The sequence below is a fragment of the Ursus maritimus genome, unplaced genomic scaffold (genome assembly GCF_017311325.1).
Source record: "Ursus maritimus isolate PB19 unplaced genomic scaffold, ASM1731132v1 scaffold_3, whole genome shotgun sequence".
Lineage (NCBI taxonomy): Eukaryota > Metazoa > Chordata > Mammalia > Carnivora > Ursidae > Ursus > Ursus maritimus.
In genome coordinates this window covers 17,482,319-17,491,390 of record NW_024425563.1, presented here as the reverse complement: position 1 = coordinate 17,491,390, position 9,072 = coordinate 17,482,319, and positions in this window count along the sequence as shown.

Here is a 9,072-nt window from a genome sequence, read left to right as displayed (position 1 = left end):
TATATTCAGGGACACTTATCTTCCCCAAGTAGTTTGTCCCCCTAAATAAACTTTCTCAGAGGGTGAAGTGTCTGGCAATCGTTTTTTAATGTTCGATCCAAACATCTATTTAGTTTGCACTGGACTTTTTGGATTCTATGTGCATTCGCGATGCTAAATCAAACTTTGTAAGTGAAAGAAATGTGCATGTCTGGATGTTTTACCATCCCGTTCTTTTTGGTACTCAGTCTGCTGGATGAGTCTGTCTTATGTGGGTTGGCACTGGTATCAGCCTTTCTTTGGAGCTTATTTGAACTCTTGAGCAATGTAACAGATTTAATGCGAAAACAGCTTATAAAAAAAAAGTTTACCTCGCAAATTCACGATTCATTCATTCAGCTGTCCGTTGAGCCAGGTACTTCAGCTAGTTGCTGAAAGTTAGCTGGAGAGGAAGTTGGTCTCCACTCTCATACTCGTAAGTCAGTTTCATTAAACAATTAATTTGCCAAATAATGTGAGAGCAAAATTAATCATGATTATAAACTAAAATAGTGATTACACTTTTGCATGAAATGGTCATTTGCTAGAAATCTGTCTTAGTCCGTTCAGGTTGTTATAGCAAAATATCATAGACCGGGGCGCCCGGGTGGCTTGGTTGGTTAAGCATCTGCTTTCTGCTCAGGTCATGATCCCAGAGTCCTAGGATCGAGCCCCGCCTGCATTGGGCTCCCTGTTCAGTAGGGAGTCTGCTTCTCCCTCTCCCTCTCCTCTGCTCATGCTCTCTCTCTCAAATAAATAAATAAAATTTAAAAAAATATGATAGACTGAGTGACTCACAAACAGCCAAAATTTATTTCTCAGTTCTGGAGGTTGGGAAGATCAGGGTGCCGGCATAGTCAGGTGAGGGCTGTCTTTCAGGTTACACACTTTGCATTGCATTCTCATCTCGTGGAAGGGGTGTGCTAGCTCTCCGGAGCCTCTTTTATAAGGGCATTAATCTCATTCACCTCCTAATACATCACGTGGGAATTAGGATTTCAGTATATGAATTTGGGGGGAAACAAATACTAATACCATAAGAAATCCTAAGAGACAGAGTACAAATGTGTTATAGAAATTGGAAGACCAGGGGCGCCTGGGTGACTCAGTCGTTAAGCGTCTGCCTTCGGCTCAGGGTGTGATCCCGGCATTCTGGGATCGAGCCCTGCATCAGGCTCCTCTGCTGGGAGCCTGCTTCTTCCTTTCCTACTCCCCCTGCTTGTGTTCCCTCTCTCGCTGGCTGTCTGTCTCTGTCAAATAAATAAATAAAATCTTAAAAAAAAAAAAAAAAGAAATTGGAAGACCAAGTCCAATCCAGAGACAAGAGTGTGTCCCAATCTCGTCAAGAGGTTGCCAATTAATTCTGGGAAAAAATGAACCACAAACAAAGCAAAAATTTGTTAACAGAAACAGAATGGTCTGTCTTCTTGGGAAAAGAAAAGCAAGAGATCTAGATTTGTGACTGCCAGTGTCCTGTGGAGGGAGGGTTAGCCTATCCAAAGATTTCTGCTGATCAATATCAGTGGGTAAACATACTAGAATTCTCTTTGCCATTTACTCTCCTGAAAACAATTAGTAAGAGTCAGTCCCTCTATGATAGAAAAGAAACTGCTAAAATTGAATTCTTATTTTTATTTATTTATTTATGTTTATTCTTTTAAGTATTCTGTTTATTTGAAAGAGAGCAAGTGAGCACAAGTAGGGGGAGGGCCAGAGGGAGAAACAGACTCTCCCCTGAGCACGGAGCCCAGTGTGGGGGTGATCCCAGTACTCCAAGATCATGACCTGAGCCAAAGTCAGATGCTTTAACTGACTGAGCCATCCCACTGCCCCAATTTTTTATTTTTATTTGTTTTTATTTACCTTTTTGAAAATAATCTCTACACACAACACGGGGCTCATACTCTTGACCCCAAGATCAAGAATCACGTGCTCCCCCGACTGACCCAGCCAGCCACCCCTAAAATTGAATTTTTAAAGCCCAGTCTCTTTTTCCAGTCTCTATTTCATTATCCTTTCTATATATTGCTGAATTTGTTTTGCTGTTTTTAGTAGTTTGTCCTATTAAGGATTTTGGCATCTATGTTCACAAGTAAAATTGGCCTATAGTTTTCTTTTATTGTAGTGTTTTTGACTTTATCAAGTTAATAATGATCTCAAAATTAACTGGGAAGTGTGTACTCCTGTTTTCTGAAAAGATTTCATACAGGATTGTCATCATTTCTTAAGCATTTGCCAACATTCACCAAGTAAGTCATAGAGGTCTTGAATTTTCTTGGGAGAATGGTTCATCATTACAAGCTCAATTTCATTAACACATAAAAAGCTATGTGGGTTTTCTATTTTGGAAACTTCTGTCTGTTAGGGAAAATTGACCATTTCATTTATGTTGTCAAACATATTGGCATGAAGTAATTCATAGTATTTCCTCGCTATCCTTTATTTTTAAATTTTTAAAATTCATTTATTTTTTAGAGTGTGTGAGTGCGCGTGAGCGCACAAGCAAGGGGGAAGGGGCAGACGGAGAGGAAGAGAGAGAATCTTAAACAGGCTCCAAGCCCAGTGCAGAGCCCAACCTGGGGCTTGATCTCAGAACCCTGAGATCAAGAGTCAGATGCTTAACCGACTGAGCTCCCTAGGCCCCCCAACCTTGCTATCTTTTAAATGCATGTAGCATCTGAAGTGACACTTCCTCCTTCTCGATATTGACAATCTGTGTTCTTCTCCCCTTTTTTCTTGATCAATCAAGCTAAAGATTTATCAATTTTATTTTATTTTTCCCAAAGAACAAATGGTTGATTTCATTGGCTTTCTCTTTCTTTTTCCAGTCTCTATTTCATTGATTTCCACTTATTTATTGTTTTCTCCTTCCCCATACATTTACTTAGATTTGCTTTTCCAAGAGACATAATTTTCATTCAATTTGAAATATTTGTTAATATTGCTTGTGGTTTTTTTCTTGGACCCTTCTCGGTATTCTTTGTCTCTCAATCTAACTCTGCCTTGTATACCGACTTTTTTCTCCTGTACCATGAGTCATTAAACAAATATTTATTGATCATCTACCATGGGGTATTACATACTGTTCTAGGTACTTAATGACATAGAACTGTATACTAAAAAAATGGTTAATTTTAGGTTATGTATATTTTACCACAATAAAAAATGAGTACCCAGCCTTGTTCTAGGTACTATAAAGATGTAATTTTATTGAAACCAAGAAGCAACAATATTTCAATGCTGGATAGTACCTTTTTTTTCTTAAATTACGTTTAAAAAATGATTACCTTGCTTTGCATTCGTCACACTTGTGGCTGGAGATTGAAATCTTAAAATCACAGTAAATTCAACTCCGATTTCCTGCACCCACATCAATTTTCTATCTAATTTTAAAAGCGTTTAGTCTTATTACTACTTATGTGCTTATTAAATGTGCAATTTAATATGTATAGGGTTGTGTAACATGGTTGAGTTAATACTACTGTGGGAGCCTCATTAATAGAATTCACAGATGCTAAACTATTATAGTACTGCATTCATACATCTTTATCAGACACTCTTATTCCATGGCTCCTTTTTCTTTTCTTTAATCCCCATACTTTACCCTCATTACTCTTTGGTCTGATCGTCCTTATTACTACAGCTGAATGTCTTTTAAGTGTTTTATGTTAAATTCATATTTCACTGAATCTTCACATCATTATAAGGAAAGTATTTCTATTTTACTAGAAGAGGAATCTTAGGCTGAGAGAGGTTGAATAACTTACTCAACTCTCCCACAGTAAGTCACAGGAAAAGTAGAAATCTAGATTCCAGGCAACCTGTCTTAGAAGTCTCCCCTCCACTCTGCCAGCACGCTGTACCTTACACTGTGTATCAGTCTCTTCCTGAATCTCAAGGGTTCCTGGAAGTGGGAAGAAAATCCCAAAGCCAAACTGAAGCAGAGAAATGACCCCACACAACAGCTTCATGTTAATCTGGAGTTTTCCTTAAAGTCTCTTTCTCTGACTTATCTAGTTTGCACTTGTCTGCACTAGGAAATATTTCCTATTGTCCTTTGTTTCTGAGTTTACATCATGTCCTGAACAGTGCGGTAGTTTATTTCAATTAATGGTTTCTTGTTCCTTGTACATAGTTTCTCTTGGAGTGTTCTTCTGATGGGATGGATGCTGTGCTCTGTCAGCACCCTCAGACAGCACTCTGCTTTCCTCAGTAACACCCCACTATCCTTCACACTCGTGCCCTGCGAATGCCCAGAGTACAGTCCAGACTCCCAATCAGGTTTAAAAAAACAAAACAAAACAAATCAAAACTTTACCACCAGCGCTTTTCCACTACTCCTCGTTTTCCTGTTCTGTGTCAGGCACCTTTTGTCAGGACCAAGTTGCCACACATGCCAATATGGAAGCCTCTCAAGGGGATTAGCTAGAGCTAATTAGCTCCCTAGCTGGATCTGTGGTGTTCTTCACTAGAGGAAATGTGGAGTACCCTCTCCCCTCAGGTCTGTGCTGGTAGTCCATACATCAGGGAAAGAGGGTCCTGGCTTTCTTATCCTAGAGTATTCAGGGGCTGGCGAGAGAGGTGGTGGTTTATGAAGCTGTCTTCGAAGATTCCACAATTTAGTCTGGCAATGAGTAGAAGACAGTGGCATGACCTTTCCTCACCCTTAGTCATTCAGGGAGCGTCTATTGGGTACCTATTGGCACCTCTACTCCTCTGTGTGGAGCTTTCAGTCCAGAGGGATAGACAGAAAGAGAGAGACAGAGAGAGAGGGTGCACACAAGTGGGGGGAGGGGCAGAGGGAGAGAGAGAGACAAGCAGACTCCTGGCTGTGGGGCTCGATTCCAGGAGCCTGAGATCATGACCCAAGTGGAAGTCAGATACTTAAGATTAACCGACTGAGCCACCCAGGCGCTCCTACAGGAGGGCATTTACTCTAGCCTCAGGTAAGAGTGGGGTGGGGGGAGGTGATTTCCTGAGAGGACCAACCAGATAAAGAGGCTAACGAAGAGAGTGCCAACAAAGATTCAGAGGGAAGGAGGATGTGATACAGTCGCTGGAGGGAATACCCATGAAGAAAGGGGCTGCACTGATAAAGGGTCTTGGGAAGGTGAGGGGCTGAGAATGTGTATCTTAGTCGCTACAGCAGTCACTGAAGAAGAGCCTAAGTGAGTGGATGTGAGATTAAATTGAAGAGGCCTCTAGAAGCCTGGTCATGAACAGCCTTGTAGGCCGTTCTAAGAATTGCACTTCACCTCAGGCCGGTGACAAGGATGTGGAGGGTGTTGGGGAGAGGATGAAGTAATCCCTCTGGTTATGGTGTGAAATGTAAGTCAAATAAGAGACCAGAGGCAGGAAGACCCATTAGGAGGCTAGTGGGGTGATACGGCCTGTGAAGGGGAAGCTCTTCTACAGAGCCTACTTGATGCATTGGGTTGTGCATCTCCAGGGAAAAATCTAGGGCAAATTTGTTTCCTGTTCCACCAGAGACCACTTGTACTCCAAGGCCAGTGGTTCTTCAACTGCAAACTTAACTGGCCACTGGCTGGGGTCAACACATACACATAGCAATGAATCTGTTATGCCTTGGGGTCCTCCACTGGGCAGGATATGGAAAATCATACAACTGGAAACCTATCTGAATTTCTAAGCCTTGTCCAGAGAAGGTGTTGCAGCTCTGTAGATATCAAACCTTGAACTTCATCACTTTGTCACTGGCATATTCCCCCATTTTCTGTCCTCATACACTTCCACGACCCTGTAAAATCCTGTACATTCAAGTGCTACCTCCATCGTGTAATTTTACCTAATTTTCATTTCCCAGACTCCAAATAAGAAATAACTGTCCTTATTTTAAGATCCCAAAGCATTTTGTGTATACGTTTAAAACTCAACTAGTAGGGGCAGTGAGGGAAGTTACAAATAATGGATCAATTTGATTGGGGCAGAGCCCTACCCCTAACCCCAGAGAAACCACACATTGTTTAATTGCTACATGCTTCCACATTTGCAGTACACTTTTTAAAAGATTTTATTTATTCATTTGAGGGGAGGGGCAGACAGAGAGGGAGAAGCAGACTCCCTGCTGAGCAGGGAGCCTATGTGGGGCTCGATCCCAGGACCTTGGGATCATAACCTGAACTTAAGGCAGACGCTTAACCGACTGAGCCACCCAGACGTCCCTGCAGTACACTTTTTTTCTTTAAGATTTAATTTTTTTAAGTAACCTCTACACCCAACGTGGGGGTCAAACTCACAACCCCAAGATCAAGAGTCGCATGTTCTACTGACCAAGCCAGCCAGGTGCCCCTGCAGTGCACTTTTGGCTAAACTAGTTTTAAGTAATTTACTATACCTCCATTTAGCACTTATTTTGCCTTAGAAATAATTGATTTTTATTTAACAAACACTCATATAGTACAGCTTCTTAAAAATTCTTCTGTGAGGGTACTAATATTATCATCCCCATTTAGAGATGTGGAGACTGATTCACCAAGGAGGGTTTCACAGCTAAGTGAAGGAAAAAGAATTTGAGCCCAGGAAGCTGGGCTCTAGGGTCTTTGCTATGAACCACAATTCTATGTGCCATCTCTCTGCCAGTAGGTCATGGAAGCACCAAGCTCTGGGAACTGTTTTTTCTGATTTGTACATGCAAGCCAGAGATGGGGCAGGAGCAGAGAACATAAATATAAGAAGACAGAGCTGCTTTCCTGGAGTAAATCAGTTTTCTTGGTTTTGTTTGTTTGTTTTTGGGGAGAGGGGCAGAGGGAGAGGGAGAGAGAGAATCTTAAGCAAGCTCCATGCCCAGTGTGAAGCTCAACGTGGGTCTACATCTCACAACCCTGAGATCATGGCCTGAGCCAAAATCAAAGAGTCAGACGCTAAACCGACTGAGCCACCCGTGCCCCAAATCAGTTGTTTATTGAACATAACAAATCACAAAATTGTAGCTTAAAGCAATAGCTGTTCACTTGCTCACAATTTTGCAATCGGGGCTGGGCTCACTTACCAGTTGCAACCAACTGGTGGCTCAGCTAGGACTGGAGGATCCAAGGTGGCCTTATTCATATCTGGCATCTCAGCTAGGATAATAGGAACAGCTGGAGGCTGGCTAGGTTTCTCTCCTCATGGTCTTTCATCTTCAGGGAGGCAAGCTCAAGTCTCCTTATGTGATGTTCAGGGCGCCAAAAGAGGAAAAGCGGAAGCAGCAATGCCTCTTCAATCCTTGGAACTTGCCCAACATCACTTCCACTGCATTTTTTTGGCCCAAGCAAGTCATAAGGCCCACCCAGATTCAGTGTGGTAGATGATGACACACTAGCTTGAATTCAGGGACATGTGATTCATTGGGGGCCTTTTAATAACAGTCTACCACAAGAAGCTAACAGTTTTAGTTGAGAGACAGTCATCACAGCACATAGCGCTGTAATGGGGTGGCTAATAGTACAATAGGGATGTAGGGAAAGAAACCTCTGAATTGGTCCCCTGAGTTAGTTGGAGTAATCAAAGATATCATCAGGGAGGCAGCATTAACACAGGCCTTCAGGCTTGGAAGATGGGTTATATTTGGGAGGCTAATTTAGTGGGTGGTCAACAGGATAGGGAAGGGATGGAAGGGTGTTCCAGGCATGTAGAACAACAGGTGCAAAGACATTCATTCATACACGGTACAAAAAAGCATGTTGTACTTGGGGAATAGAAAATAGTTCAGAAGGATCAGCAAAAAGAGAACTTGAGAAGAGTGAGGGTGAGGAGGTTGAAGAAGAAGGCTGAACTAGATCAGGAAGTGACATGAGTTCCTTGCTAAGAAGTTTTCAAATATTACCTTTGGGTAAGAGCTCATTGATGAATTTTGATCAGGGCAAGTACAGGATCTGATCTGTGTCTTTGAAAATCACTTTGGGGTGGGTGCGCCTGGGTGGCTCAGTTGGTTAAGCATCCTATTCGTGATTTTGGCTCAGGTCATGATCTCATGGGTCCTGGGATCGAGCTCTGCATGGGGCTTTGTGCTTAGCGGGGAATCTGAGATTCTCTCCCTCTGACCTTCCCCCCACTTGCACATATGCTCTCTCTCTCAAATAAATAAATCTTAAAAAAAAAAAAGAACATCATTTTGGGGTCCATGAGAGGAGGATGAGATGGAAATCAGGAAGACCTGTGAGAGGCTATTGCAAAATACAAGTTAAAAAGATGCTTGACCTGAAGAGAACAATGGCATAGGGAACCGAGCAAAGAAAAAGGGTTCCAGAAATATCTATGAGATAGAATGAGTAAGATTTGGCCATTGAAGGAAGCATATGGAATGACTTCCAGATTTCTGACTTTTGACAATTGAGTGGATGCAGCTGGCAGAATCTTAGGAGGAAAGTGCTAATTTACGTTTGGGGTTAGTTGATTAGGTGATTCTGAGATGACTGTATGACAATCAGTAGACATGTGGAGTAGACATGCTGGATATGCAGATCTGAAGCCCAGGAGAGAGGACTGGACTAGAGATTCAAATACAGAATTCATCAGCAGACGGGGTAGTACGAAGCAGTAAGATTTCCCAGGGAAAGCGTGTAGAATGAGGAAATAGAGACCGAAAGGAAAGACCTACTTTTAATGGGTGAGAGGAGGAAGAAAAGTCCATACAGAAAACTTAAGAACTAGAAAGATAGGACGGGGGCGCCTGGGTGGCACAACGGTTAGGCGTCTGCCTTCGGCTCAGGGCGTGATCCTGGCGTTGTGGGATCGAGCCCCACGTTGGGCTCCTCCGCTGGGAGCCTGCTTCTTCCTCTCCCACTCCCCCTGCTTGTGTTCCCTCTCTCGCTGGCTGTCTCTATCTCTGTCAAATAAATAAATAAAATCTTTAAAAAAAAAAAGAAAGAAAGAAAGATAGGAGGAAAACCAACAGGGATGGTGTGCCACAAGTCAAGGGGGAAAAGAATTTCTAAGAAATTCAGAGAAGTGCTGACGAGGTTGGCAATTGGTCATTAGTGACCATCCCGAGAACAGTTTTAGGGGAGTTATGATGGCAATATCTCTATTGCTATGGATTGAGGAACCTGTGAA